Source organism: Suricata suricatta, chromosome 9 (genome assembly GCF_006229205.1).
Source record: "Suricata suricatta isolate VVHF042 chromosome 9, meerkat_22Aug2017_6uvM2_HiC, whole genome shotgun sequence".
Taxonomy (NCBI): domain Eukaryota; kingdom Metazoa; phylum Chordata; class Mammalia; order Carnivora; family Herpestidae; genus Suricata; species Suricata suricatta.
The window spans coordinates 38,826,387-38,840,802 of NC_043708.1; the positions used below are offsets into that span (position 1 = coordinate 38,826,387).

At 38.2% G+C, this 14,416-nt stretch overlaps 1 protein-coding gene and 1 long non-coding RNA gene across 2 annotated transcripts in view; one reads left to right on the top strand and one right to left on the bottom strand.

Annotated features, from left to right (window-relative positions):
• LRRC9 (leucine rich repeat containing 9) overlaps positions 1-2,687 on the bottom strand; it is a 110,886-nt gene extending 108,199 nt beyond the window's left edge. The window contains exon 1 of the mRNA XM_029952182.1: positions 2,662-2,687. The gene's annotated coding sequence lies outside the window, so the exon portion shown is untranslated. The remainder of the gene's footprint in view (positions 1-2,661) is intronic.
• Positions 2,688-3,258: 571 nt separating this feature from the next.
• Positions 3,259-3,788, top strand: LOC115300858. The gene is made up of 2 exons (XR_003912889.1): positions 3,259-3,393; positions 3,603-3,788. It is a non-coding gene; the product is annotated as an uncharacterized LOC115300858 (long non-coding RNA).
• The last annotated feature ends 10,628 nt before the right edge of the window (positions 3,789-14,416 follow it).

The following is a 14,416-nucleotide window of genomic DNA, read 5'->3' on the forward strand; positions in this document are numbered from 1 at the left end:
GAAATCCCAGGTCTTCTCTAGTTCCTTCAGGGAACCAGGAGCCACCAGGAGCTTCTCGAGCTTTCACCCTTCAGATTTCGGATTGATCCAGTCACCTCCCCTCTCCACTGTGAAGAGCTGCTGTAAAATTTCATATAACCAGCACAGAGCCAAAGCCACTACCAATGCATGGGCTCTACTTCAGCTGGATCTTCAACAGCAGATATTTTCTACTTTCCTCTTCAACTTGTTCTCCTAGTGAGAGTAGGGCTAGAGATACAGATGGGGGATTCATGACGTAGAGACTATTCTAAACTTTGCCACTCTTTTCAGGTTCTCCCTCCCACCCCTCCTCTGCAGATGATTTTGTCTCCATCTTTACAGAGAACAGTGATGACATCAGATTTACATCCCTTAAATTTCCTTTCCTCCAAAAAATGTATTTCTTTCCCTTCCTGACTCCCCTTTTAGTAAAAGTATTCTTTTTCTTGTCCAAAATGTGTGTACTGATCCTATCCTCTTCAGTCCCTTTCAGAACACTATTCTGTCAAATTTTCCTCCTCCTCGTTTATTCCCACCTTTTCTTCTCTAGGGTTTCTTTTCTCTCCATACATGAATGTTAGATCATTCCTGTCGTAAAAAAAAAAAAAAGGTCCTCCTATTCTGTATCTGTAAATAGCTGGGTTTAGATACTTTTGATGAAAAACTTCTAAGAGTAGTCACTAGCAATGTTTCATTGCCTCCATTCAATTCTTAACTCACTACAGTATGATTGATGATACCTCAGGCCACAACTATTTCTTTTGCCAAGGTCAACAATAATCTTCTAATTCCCAAAGACACTTGTCATGTTTCAGCTCTTAACTTGACCTTGACATAGCATTTGACAATGTTGATGACTTCTTTCTTCTTTGGTTTGACATTTTCTTTTTGCCTTCCCTCTACTTGTTTTTTTTTTTATTTTTATTTTTATTTTTATTTATTTTGAGAGAGTGTGTGTGTGTGCAAGTAGGGGAAGGGCAGGGAGAGACAGGGAGAGAAAGAGAAGCTCAAGCAGAGCTTGAACTCATGAACCACAAGATCATGACCTGGGTGAAAGTTGGATGCTTAACCATCTGAGCCACCCACTTGCCCCTCTACTTGTTATTGCAAATCTACTTTTCTGATCAATTGCTTCCTTCTTAGTGAAAATTACTAATTTTTATCTTCCTTTTTCCTGTGCAGCTTCCTTCCTGTGTAAATCCAGCTTCCAATATGGAAAGCTACGTATGAGTGTGTCACAGGCATCTTAAATTCAGTGCGTTCAAAACTGAAGTTATATTTTCCAGCCAGCCTTCTTCTCCTAGTTACACCTTCTCTTGGTAAATCGCACCATCTTTGTAATCATCCATATTAGAACCCTAGGACTTATCCTTAACCGCTCTTTTACTCTTTCTTCCATATTCACTTGCTCATTAAATCCTTCTGCATATAGCTCTTAAATGTCTATCATTTTTCCCTTCTCTCCATCGTATTTGCCTCTGTGTTGGTTCAGGCCTTCATCACTTCACTGAAATTGGATGCTCTCCTCATAGTCCTACATCCATCCCTCCAATCCATCTATTACACTACTGTGACAGCCAGCCTCCTGAAACATAAATATGTTTAGGCTACTCTCCTTGGAAGGTATTCATGGTATCCAGGCTCTGACTCCTGTTTACCTGTCAAGCTCATCAATCATAAACCCCCAACAACCACAGGGTCTGGTTCTCTGAATGGGTGGGGTCATTTCTGCATTTTGGCATATGCAGTCTTCCTTTCCTAAAATGTCTTTTTCCTTTGAATTTATGGCATACTCCATAATCCTGAAAATTTTAAATCAAGGGTCTTCTGTATGCAGACTTTAATTCTCTCGGGTAGTATTATAATCATGCTCCTCTTGTTAAGGCCTGCACATGTTCTATATATAGCACCTGTCCTAGTCTATTGTGATGCTTGCAGGTCTTTCCTCCCTACCAGGTAACATGTCCACTGAAGGCGGGGTCAATGAACCTATCACTGTGCCCGGCACTTGCTTGGGGTTCCATAAAAGTTTGTTAAATGATTTGAATTAATTGTCATGCTACAGGGTCCTATAGGGCATAATCTGGAATATAATATAATAATACATAAATACTTGCTGTACATGACTGGAATATAATAATAATTAGAGTATAAAGCACCATGTTTCTATCTGCCATGAGAGCTGGGTAGGGTATCATTTTGAAAAATCAAATTTCTTTTCTACAATCTAGAAGCCCCGTATGGTCAAACTGTCTCCTTCCTTGAGTGTAAAGAGACCAGAATCCACCTGTTAGCACCGATGGGCCAAACACCTTTCTGGCTCTAGGTGAGGAGCATCAAATTTGGCCAAGAAGCACTTGATTCTCTCAGTTCTGTACCTTAAAGTGTGCAGGAAAGGCTGCACAGGTGACTGTGGGCCACCTTCCCTTTCCTCCTCCTCTTAACTTTGCTCTGGTCACCCTGATGGCCTTCAATAAAGATGCATCACTGTCTCTTTATTACCATCTCCATTGCAACATTACAAGGTCCTTTGACCTCAATGTAGCTTCTCTCCCATCAGGAGAATGCCCATCAGGGGCATTAAGAGTGGGAGGAGAGAGAACAAAGACACCCGAAGGCCACAAGGTGAGATACACTCACCTTATCCCAGAAAGAGGATGGTTCCCAGGGCAATCTGAGACAGAGCAGAGTCCACTCCGGTTTCCTTATCCCTAACAGCAGGCACGACACCCTAATTCAGGGCTTGTGTATACACGACCAGCTGCGGTTGCCTAGGAAACCTGCCCTCCGCCTCCCGCAACCTTGGAGTGGGGAGGGGGACAACCGGGGTGGGGAAAGCAGAGGCCGAATCCGCTTCTGGATCACGTGGTGGCAACGTCCAGCCAATCAGCAGAGGTAGGGGTCCACCCGCTGGTGCTGCTGGGAAATGGTAGGGAGCTAATTGCCCGCTCGTCTCTTTGTGCTCGCGCTCATCTTTTCGCCTGCCTTCGCAGGATCGGAGGACCCGCCCAGAGGCAGAGAGTTGTGGGCATGATGGCAGGGACCTAGTCGTGTGGCTTCCTCCAGTCCCGGCTCTCTCCCATGGAAAGCCGTTAACATTCAGGACCTGGAAGCCCGGAGCCTTGCTGAACTGGAACCTTAAAAGTTATGGCGCTGTGATGTCATATGGCGACCATACCGCCAGGACGGGCTCCGATCCTCCCTCCCCACCCCCACCCCCACCCCCACCCCCGCCCCCGCCCCGGCCCTGGCTTGGCCTCAGATCCCCAGCAATGTAGCTGAGCACCGCCTCAGCGGAACGAGCAGAATCGAAGGACAGCGAAGACAAACCCACGCCCTGGTGCCTCTGGAGAAGAAATGAACCCACCAAAGGTCTTCTTACCGTTCTCGGATCGGCTCTGAGGGTCCTTTCAGCACTCCAAAATGTTCTGGAGGCAAAACATCTTTACAGAATCAAGTAGAACTTAGAGAGGGACAGGGAGGAACTTTTTTTTTTTAAAGGGTGAGCAGAAGAGCTGAGAAATGAATGAACTCAGTAAAAGGAAAATCAAAGGAACTGTAGCTCTCATTTCATTTTGTAGGTCTGCCTGTCCCAATATGGGAGCCACTAGCCACAGCCCCGCATGGCTCTTGAAGACCTGAACTGTGGCTAGTCCGAATTGAGGTGTACTATAAAATACACATTGTATTTTTGAAGACTTAGTATTATTTTTGATATATCGGATTAAATTAAAATGCATTATTAAAATTTTACTTTTTAAAAGAGACGATTAGAAGTTTTTTTAATTACGCATGCGATTTCTGTTTCCTTTGGACAGCGCTGCTGAAGTTTTTGTGGCTCGGTTGGTTTGTGTAGAGTATCTGTGACGTTCAGCTCATGCAAAGTAGTGCCTGTCGTGCTCTTTTCCGTCACCAGATGGCCGCCTCACTCAATAGACTAGTTTTAAACTTAAGAAAAATAGAAGTGCAGATTTTAAAAATGTCTCCTTCCATTTATAACAATCAACGATTCAACATACTTGTCATGATTCAATTATTTTTTTCTATATTGTTGACTGTAAACACTAGCATAGAAAAAGATAATTTCCCTTTACATTTCTTATTTCATAAGAATCTGTTTCCATTTGTCATTAATTGCTGAATTAAAAATAAATTAATTAGAATATCTATGGCTTGAGGAGTTGAAACAAATACAGAGGAATCTGATTCAGATCTGTATGTTTAATATTGTTTGAAAACCTAGTTGAACAATATTAGCTGCCTGAGCAAGTATTCATCTTAGGATATAAAGACAAAGATAGTTAGGAATCTAAACTTTTAGATTAAAAATTGGGATCAGAAATCAATGAGGTGAATTTTGTACATCAAGCTTCTCATTTTGGGAAATGCAGCTCTTTTGGATAAAGTACATAGATTATTAAAGTACATTGTTAGAAATCTGTTGTGAATCTTCTGACCAGTGAAAGATAAAAGAAAGCTAACACACAGTTTTCTTTATGTTATATAAACAAGTAATATTAAGACTCAAGGATTTGGCCAGTCAGAAATTGAGTCAGAATTCCTGTGTAGCTTGTAGGCTAATAACCATTGGTGATTTGCTAAACTAAAGCCTTTGTCCTGAGTAATTCTTAAAGGAAGAATTTGTTGTTAACATATTCTAGATGGAATTTGGAACAAAAGGTGATTACAGATAAAAGCCATAGTAGGGGTATGGTGCCTGGGTGGCTCAGTCAGTTGGGTGGCTGACTTTGGCTCAGGTCATGATCTCTTGGTTTGTGGATTCAAGTCCCACATCGGACTCTGTGCTGATGGCTCAGAGCCTGGATCCTGCTTCAGATTATGTCTTTCTCTCTCTCTCTGCCCCTTCCCCATTCATGCTCTGTGTCTCTCTCAAAAATGAATAAACATTTTTTAAAAAGCCATAGGAGAAATACAAAACCAGTGATGATCATGTTTATCTCTTCTCAAGTTTAAAGTTTACAATGTGGTTTTGTGTATGTATAAGAAACAGTAGAAAATGAGACTGTTAAAACTCCAGCATATTAAACATTCTAGTGAATTAAGACTTCATTCATCTCTCTATTTATATTCCCAGACAAAGGCTAATACATATACATTTAAATCTGTTTACTTATGGGTAAAAGTATCTTGAATCTGAAAAAATGTTATGAAGATATATTACCATTGATAGCAAACTTACTGTGTTGCTGCCTGATTTGAAGAAGAATCATTTCATCAAAATAGAGGTAACTTCTCAAACCTAAATAAGAAAATCTTGAGTTGCATACTAATTGTTAACTAAAACCTTTTGAATTGGTTGTTACATTTATTTCCCCAAAAGCCCTATCCTTATTGCTGGAGAACCGTGGAGACATCTAATTATAATTTGATTTCCTAATGCCTTTAATTCTAGAGAACCAAAAACCTAAAGATTTCAAATGCTAGTTTAATTTAATTTTATGTTCTTGTTGACATTTGATCCTTCTGCAAATTAGTACTTTTCTGTTAATGATGTTATTAGGTTGTATGTGAAAATTCTCTGTCCCATATTTGAATTTGATGAACTATAAAAAAGTGAATGCAGCATAATTTAGGGCTTACTTTGGCAGTAGAGTGCTAATTATGTAGTGCTTATATAGTCAGCATCAGAGGCCCTCATCATATCTCGTAATGAATATATATTATTCAATTAAAAGTTTTCTGAAGTGAAATTTTTAATTAGATGAACAGAATGGTATTTCTAAAGGGTCTATCTTAAAAAGTTAAATAATCTTTGTCCATGATTTGCTAACATATAATTAATGGACAAGATTTTCTTAAAAGACAGCCAGAATGTAATTGTAAAGAAGGAATTACTCTGTCGCAAACAACATAACCTCTTCATTTTACTATTGCAGTTATGTTTAGTTGTAAGGTAGCAAACTGAATGACAGTGAATTTAACCAGGAATGGGAGTCTTACTTAATTCACTAGGGAGATGAGCAGTTCTTTGTGTGTGAGAATTCTTTCCTCTTTACCTCCTTTCTTTTGCATCTTTTATTGATTCAGTACTATTTTATGATCTTTGTTTCTGTACGTTCGTGTAGATCATTGTTTCTATATTCTGCATTCTATGTTCCATAATATACATCTACCAAGTTTTATCCTTTGCTTGTTCCCCTATCTTGGGCACCTAGGTTGACTCCAAAAAACAATATAGTATTGAACAGTCTTGTATTTGCTTTCTTACAGACAGTTTCTCCAAGATGTATGTCAAGAATAGAATTGCTGGGCAAAAGGCAAAAACAGTTTACTAAATACCATCTGATAACTTTCCAGAACGACTGTCTCAGATTTTCCTCCCTCCAACAGTGCTTGACAATTCTTATTCACCTTGTTGGGGAAATAGAATTAAAACTCAGATCTCCTAACAACTCAAAAAACCTTTCCACAACAGTAGGAGGAAAAGAAGATAAATTTTATTACTGAACAAAATTAAACATTAAACCAGAATATGATGGACATCACAGAGACTGCAGACAGAAAGAAAACTTACCCTTTATATAGCAAGCAGATACAACCTATTGTCCTCAAATAAGAGGATTTGACGGCACCATTTGTCTGGTAATTGGGATGACCCCCTGTGTTAGCTAGTCGACTTTATCCAAAAGAAAAATAAATTCATGTCTTTATGACAGAAGATAGTTTGGGAGCAGAGCAATGTTAGTTCCTACCCTCCCACAGAAACTGGGACACAAGGATGCTATTGACAGACATTCATTTTTTATTGAAATATAGTTTACATACAATATTGTATTGGTTTCAGGTATACAATAGTAGTTCAACAATTGTATACAAGAGTAGTTACCGCCTGTCTCCAAAGTTATTATAATATTATTCACTCTATTCCCTATGCTGCACTTTTCATCCCCAGGACTATTTTATTACTGGAAGTTTGTACCTTTTAATCCTCTTTACCTATTGCATCCAACCCTCCATTTCTCTCCCTCCAGCAACCATGATTTTGTTCTTTGTATTTATGAATCTATTTCTCTTTTGTTTGTTCATTTGTTTTGTTTTTAGATTCCACATTTAAGTGAAATTGTGTGGTATTTATCTTTCTGTCTGACTTATTTCACCTAGCATAATACTCGCTAGGTTCATCCATATTGTTGCAAATGGCAAGATTTCATTCTTGTGTATGGCTGAATAATATGTATATACTTGGAAGCAACCCAAGTGTCTATTGATAGATGAATGGGAAAAGACGATGTCTTCACAATCTATATATCACCGCATGTTAAGTGTTACCTTATATACCCCAAACCAGTGCTGCTTTAACTCTGTAGGGATTTATCCACATTTTTCCATCTGTAATATTTTACAGTAAAATACTTGAGAAGTTAAAGGAACAACTGAGACACCCCCTCCCCCACTCCTGACCGTTGTCTTACGTTTCTTGATTTGGTGAAGCTAACCTACTAGAGGATTAAAAACACTGGGGATTTGCTCCCGTTTTCATCTGTCTATACCCTAGACTAGGGGCGCCTGGGTGGCTCAGTCGGTTAAGCCTCCGGCTTCGGCTCAGGTCAGATCTCACGTTCGTGGGTTTGAGCCCCGCGTCAGGCTCTGTGCTGACAGCTAGCTCAGAGCCTGGAGCCTGCTTCCTGTTCTGTGTCTCCTTCTCTCTCTGCCCCTTCCCCTCTCATGCTCTGTCTCTCTCTGTATTAAAAATAAATAAAACATTAAAAAAATAATCCAAAGATTATACCCTAGACTAATGGAATTCACTAAGTTAATCTTCTCCATTGAACCACTTTCCCTCAGGTGGACCATTTCAAGATCTAGTGAAAAGAAAGAATGTTAGTAAGTCCTTTTTACTACAGATATGCAGTCATGTTTCCAGTGGAATTTCCAGTATTAAAGTTGATATTTTGAGCTCCATGTATATGTCTCATGTCTATTTCCCAGTTGGTTTGAAGCTTGAGAGGGAAAGAAAGGGGTTTTGCTTTCTAAAGCCTGATTCTTTAGTCTGGTTTAAATGTATTTTTGTTTAATCCAAATGTTTGGAGTTTAAAATGCATATTGACCCTGAAAAAGACATAATAGTCTGTAAGTCAGAATAAAGAACTCTTTTTTTCATTTTAGGAAAGGGAAAGTGTGCTAGCCTGTTACCATGGATCTACCTCCCAACTACAGGCACACAGAGATGATAGTATCTGTCGAATCTAGAGCTGGCCTACATAGAAACACTTGATTTGCCTTATAAACCACGGCTAATGTGCACATCTGTGCGCTTGACAAGAGGTCTTGGGAAAGAGATGTAGCACTGTTATTAAATACAGGGAGCTCTAAGATAGTTACTAGGTGTGGCCAGCACCATTTTGCTAGCTCTACCGGAATGATCATTGCATGAGCCAACCTGCAAATCCAACACCTGAGTATAAGCAGAATCTCAGTTGTGCAAAAACAAGATGAGCTCCATCAAGCAGAACATTAGACTGTAATTAGTAACTTTAAATGACCCTCTTAAATCATATCCAGGACACCAAAAATGAGAAAGGCATTTATGCCCTTGAAAACATTAGTAACACATAATAAAAGCTAACACATATATAATGTGAATGTCTCATATGTATTTTTGTTTGTATATATGTATTCATAAATAAAAGGAAGAATTTTACCTAAGATACCAAGTTTTATGTCAGAGTTAACAAGTTTTTACATTATTGTGGTTAGGAGACTATGCATTTAATTCACCTTTTGTTTTAATACATAATCACATTTAAAGTCATCCCAGACATTTTTTCTTTGAAAGCTATATTAGTAGTCTTTCATTCTTATTTTAAAAATCTCTGGGGTGCCTGGGTGGCTCAGTTGGTTAAGTGACTGACTTTTGATTTTGGCTCAGGTGATGATCTCACCATTTGTGAGTTCAAGCCCTGCATGGGGCTCTGTGCTGACAGCACGGAGCCTGCTTGGGATTCTCTCTCTCCCTCTCTGTCTGCCCCACCCCTGCTTGCACACAGACTCTCTCTCCCAAAATAAATAAACTTTAAATTTTTTTTAAAAATCTCTATTGACAGGACATGTACCCCATGCGTGATCTAAGTCTGAAATACTACAAGACTCTGTTATCTTTGTCATTTTTGATCTTCAGTAAAGATCTCTACTTATTCCAATATTAAGAAGTCCATATTCTAGGGGTGCCTGGGTGGGTCAGTCGGTTGAGTGTCTGACTCTTAGTTTCCGCTTAGGTCATGATCTCACAGTTCATTTCATAAGATCAAGCCCCAAGTGGGCTGTGCTGTCAGGAACCTTCTTGGGATTCTCTCTTTCTCAGTCCCTTTGCTTCCCTCACACATGCACTCTCTCATTATCTTTCTCAAAATAAATAAGCATTTAAAAAAGTCCATATTTTAGATCAGTTCTGTTCAATAGAAATAAAATGTGGACTATATATGTAATTTTATTTTATTTTTTTAACATTTATTCAGTTTTGAGAGACAGAGAGAGACAGAGGGAAAGTGGGGAAAGGGCAGAGAGAGGGAGACACATTATTCAAAGCAGCCTCCAAATCTGAGCTGTCGGCACAGAGCCTGATGCAGGGCTCAAACTCATGAACCTTGAGATCATGATCTGAGCTGATCATGACCTGGGCCACTTAACCCACTGATAATTTTAAATGTTCTATTAGGCCCATTAAAAAAGTAAAAAGAAACAGGGGAAATTAATTTTTTACAATATTTTAAAAATCACATTATCATCAGAAAAGCCTTTTTTCTTAAAATTGAGGAATAATAGGGAGGTGAATGGTGGATGAACTATATGGGTGATGGGGACTAAGGAGGACACTTGTGATGAGCACTAGGTGTTGTATGCAAGTGATGAATCACAGAATTCTACTCCTGAATCCACTATTGTACTGGGCATTAAGTAGAATTTAAATAAAAATTTGAGAAGAAAAAATAAATAGATAAATTTTCTGGGGCACCTGGGTGGCTCAGCCATTTGAATGGCCAACTCTTGATTTTGGCCTGGGTCTGATCTCACAGTTTGTGCGTTCAAGCCCTGTGTGGGGCTCTGCACTGACAGTGGGGAGCTTGCTTGGGATTCCCTCTCCTCCTGTCTCGCTTCCCCTTCCTAGCTCATGCTCTCTCTCACACTCTCAAAAGAAATAAATAAACTTTAAGTAAAAAAGTTTACTTGCATTTCTTGCATTACAAAAAAATTTAAGTATAAATGGCATACAACATTATATTAGTTTCAGGTATACAGATTTAATATTTGTATATATTGCAAAATGATCACCATAATAAATCTGGTTAAAATCCATCATCATAGTTACAGATTTTTTTTCTTGTAAAGAGAACTTTTAAGATTTACTATCTTAGCCATTTTCAAATATGCAATACAGTGTTATTAACTATAGTCATGATGCTGTATACTGCATGCTAATGATTTTTTTATTTTATAACTGGAAGTTTGCAGCTGTGACTCCCTTTACCTATTTTGCCCAAACCCCAAGCCCCAAGCCCCACCTCTGGCAACCTGCAATCTGTTTTCTATATTCATGAGCTTGTTTGTTTGCTTAGTTCTTTCTTTTTGTTTTCTGTATATAAATGAGATCATACAGCATTTGTCTTCCTCTGTCTGACTTATTTCACTTAGCAAGATGCCTTCAAACTCCATCCATGTTTTCACAAATGGCAAGATTTTTTTTTATGGCCAAATATATATTTGGCCATTCTTTATTGAATATATTCTTTATCAATTCATCTGTCAATAGGCATTTAGATTGTTTCCATATTTTGGCTACTGTAAATAATGCTTCAAGTTAGTATTTTTACTTTCTTGACTGTTACTCAGAAGTGGAATTAGTGGTCACAGGGTAGTTCTATTTTTTTTTATGAACCTCTGTACTGTTTTCCACAGTAACTGCACCAATTTACATTTCTCCCAACAGTGCATGAGGATTCCTTTTTCTCCACATCCTCACCAACACTTATTATTTCTTTTCTTTTTGATAATAGTCTCTCTGACAGGTGTGAGGTGATAGATACATCTTGTGGTTTGGATTTACATTTTTGTGATTAGTGATGTTGAGCAACTTTTCATGTGATCGTTATCCATATATATGTGTCTTTTGAGAAAACATCTATTCAAATCCTCTGCTTTTTTTTTTTTAATTGGATTGTTTGGAGATTTTTTTCTATTCAGGTGAATGAGTACTTTATATATTTTGTATGTTACCCCTTATCAGATATATAGTTTACAAATATTTTCTCCCATTCAATAAGTTGACTCATTTTGTTGATGGTTTCCTTTCCTGTGAAGGTGAAATCAAATTTAATATTTTTTACCCAACATATAAAAATATTTTTATTTCAACATGTAATATAAAAGTCATTAATGAGCTATTTAATTTTTTCTTTTCATATGAAAATTTCAAAAATCAGAGTATATTTTATCCTTACAGCATGTCTGAATTCAGACTAGCCACATTTTAAGTGCCTGTGCATTGTGGCTACCGTATTCAATTATATAGTTCTAAATGACTGTTTTTAATGTTTTCATTTAGAATTTGGATGCATAGTAAACTTAGGCTTGGCTTCACTGAAAGAAAGCACAAAATAATCATAGCTTTATAAGGAAAGAAATGTATTTCTCTCTTATACAAAGTTTGGAGATAGTGGTCTGGGGTCAGTAAGGTGTCAGGACCCAGCTTTTTTACCTTGTTTCTCTCTGTGTATGGCCTTTATTAACAGGGTTACCTCATGGTATAAAATGCTTGCCTCTTCTCCAGTCATCACATCTGCTTGGCAGCCAGCAGATAGGAGGAAAGAGGAGAAGTTTTATATAATAATTGTATACCATCAGTCAGAACATAGTCACAAGTCCACAGATAGCTGCAAGAGAGACTGGAAATTTAATGTTAATTTAAGTTAGCCCCATGTCTAGCTTAAAATTGAATGTTTTGTTACTACAGAAGAAAAAGAAATGAGTAAGGAGGGGAAACTAGTAATCTTTATTTCAAGAGGGTCTTCAAAAACTCAATGCGTTTCCGAAGAGATTGTATTACTTTTATGTTTATTTTATTTTTGAGAGAGAAAAAGACAGAGTGTGAGCAGGGGAGAGGCAGACAGAGACAGAGACAAAGAATCTGAAGCAGTCTCCAGGCTCCAAGTGGTCAGTACAGAGCCGACATGGGCCTCGAACCCACGAACCATGAGATCATGACTGGAGCCAAAGTTGGACACTGAACCAACTGAGCCACCCTTGTACTTGGATACAGTAAAATTCTTAAAATGAATTCATTTGTTTTTAATTTAGTAAGTGAATATATTAGTAGACAGCTTATATTTGTTTGAGAAGGAGAAGAACAGAGGAACCAATAAAGGGTAGTAAATGTCATACAATCAAAAAAATGAGAGAGATTCACTCTGTCATTTGGAGCCTCACTGTTATTTTCTTTACTAGACTGGGCCACTCTTAGGGAGCAGGGTCCCTCTCAGTCTCTGTCTTCAGGTCTTAGAAGTCTACTTGCCACATTACGGTTACTTGACAAGTGTGTGTTTTGAAGTAACGAGCACTCTTCCTCATTATAGAGACCCCAGGAAATAACCCCTGAAATGTTGCCACTATCCTTTTACTAAGCAAAGTTGGTTGAGTGAAAAAGATACTTGAGTAAAAATGGTGATTTTAAAGAAATCACATCAAGTTCTTTTCAGTTTGATCATGACTGAGCTTCTCATTTAGAACTATTTCGCAGCTTCTCCCCTGGGTTCCAAGTGGGAGAATAAACTGGAAAACATTTACGCCCCTTCCAAAGCCGTAGATCAGAGAATGGACACAAGAGAAGAACTGAGGTGCTTGCAGGTGAGATCTGTTTCACAGTTCTAGACATTTCTCCTTCCCTCGGATGCACTTTATATTTTTAATTCTTCACGTATGAGTTTTACTTCTTATTTGGTTGACATGATTACTTAATTCATATGCAATCATTGTTTTGAATGCCTCGATTCTTTAGATTGCCATTAAGAATTTTCCAACTGGATATTCCAGTCAAAGAAAAAAACATTCGTTTCTTCAAGGCTTTTCAAAATATTTTTAGATTTTTGTCACTAATCTCCTTCCTTTTGGTTTTATTTCTAAGTTCAATTTAAATGAGTTGCTAAGCATTAGGAGTGCTATTTGAGCCATAAATACAGAGACTCAAATGAGAGTCACGCTAGACATTGATGAACAATTGTAACGAGTGACTGACAGATACTTCAAATTATAAGCTTATTGTGTTTCCTTTTCTTGTTTATAATGATAACACACTGTCCTAATTTGTAGAATATCTCAATCTTCTCCAGTTTTCTAGCCTATCAAAGCATATTTATTAGAAAGGGCTTTTAATTTAGAATTTCATTACAAAAATCTCTTGATTAGAATAACTATGCTCAAGCTTTTTGGTCGCCTTTATACTCTTAAAAATTATTGAGGATGCCAAAAAACTTTTGTTTGTGTGAGTTATACTAACTGATACTTACCATATTAGAAATTAAAACCCAGAAATTTAAAACATGTTTATTTTTAAAAGAATAAATAATCACATGTTAACCTAGATAGCATGTTTATACAGATAATTGCACTTTCTAAAAGAAAAGCTTTAGTGGGAAACAGCATTGTTTTACATGTTTTAAAAGTCCTTTAGTGTCTGACTTAAGAGCATATGTCTTGATTTTTACATCTGCTTTTGCAGTGAGCTTTTGCAAAACCTCAGCTCACGTAGCTTCACACACTCATGAGAGAATGGGAGTATTACAACCTAATATTGTTATGAAGTTGGTTTTGACCTCACAAACCTTTGAAAGTCATTGGCCACACATTGTGAACCACTGGTGTTGAACACGGTGCATGAAGAAAAAGGCCTAATATTCATAACTGAGAGGAAAGAAGTTTAGAATTCTAGGCCTAGAAGCTACTCCATTAGTTACTGGGACACAAGTTTTAAATACATTTAAAAATAATTTCATTATTTAGCTTCTAGAGGTTGAGATAATTTTTAAAATTCTGACAGAGACAATGCTCGTGGCGACAGCGGCGGGAGGTTCGGTTGTCGCCCGTTGGCCAAGCGGCGCCGCCCTTGGTGGCCGCCTTTGCAGCTTATTTTCAGTTGCTTTTTAAAGATGGAAAGCTCATGGTGCAAATTGTTATTTCCAGTGCTGGGGCTGGAGGCCTGGCAGAATGGGTGCTGATGGAGCTACAGGGGGAGATCGGGGCTCGCTACAGCACTGGATTAGCTGGAAACTTCCTGGGAGACCTACATTACACCACTGAGGGAATCCCTGTGCTGATCGTGGGGCATCATATCCTGTATGGAAAAATCATCCATCCTTGTCAAACACACTTCTGGGGAGCAGGACTG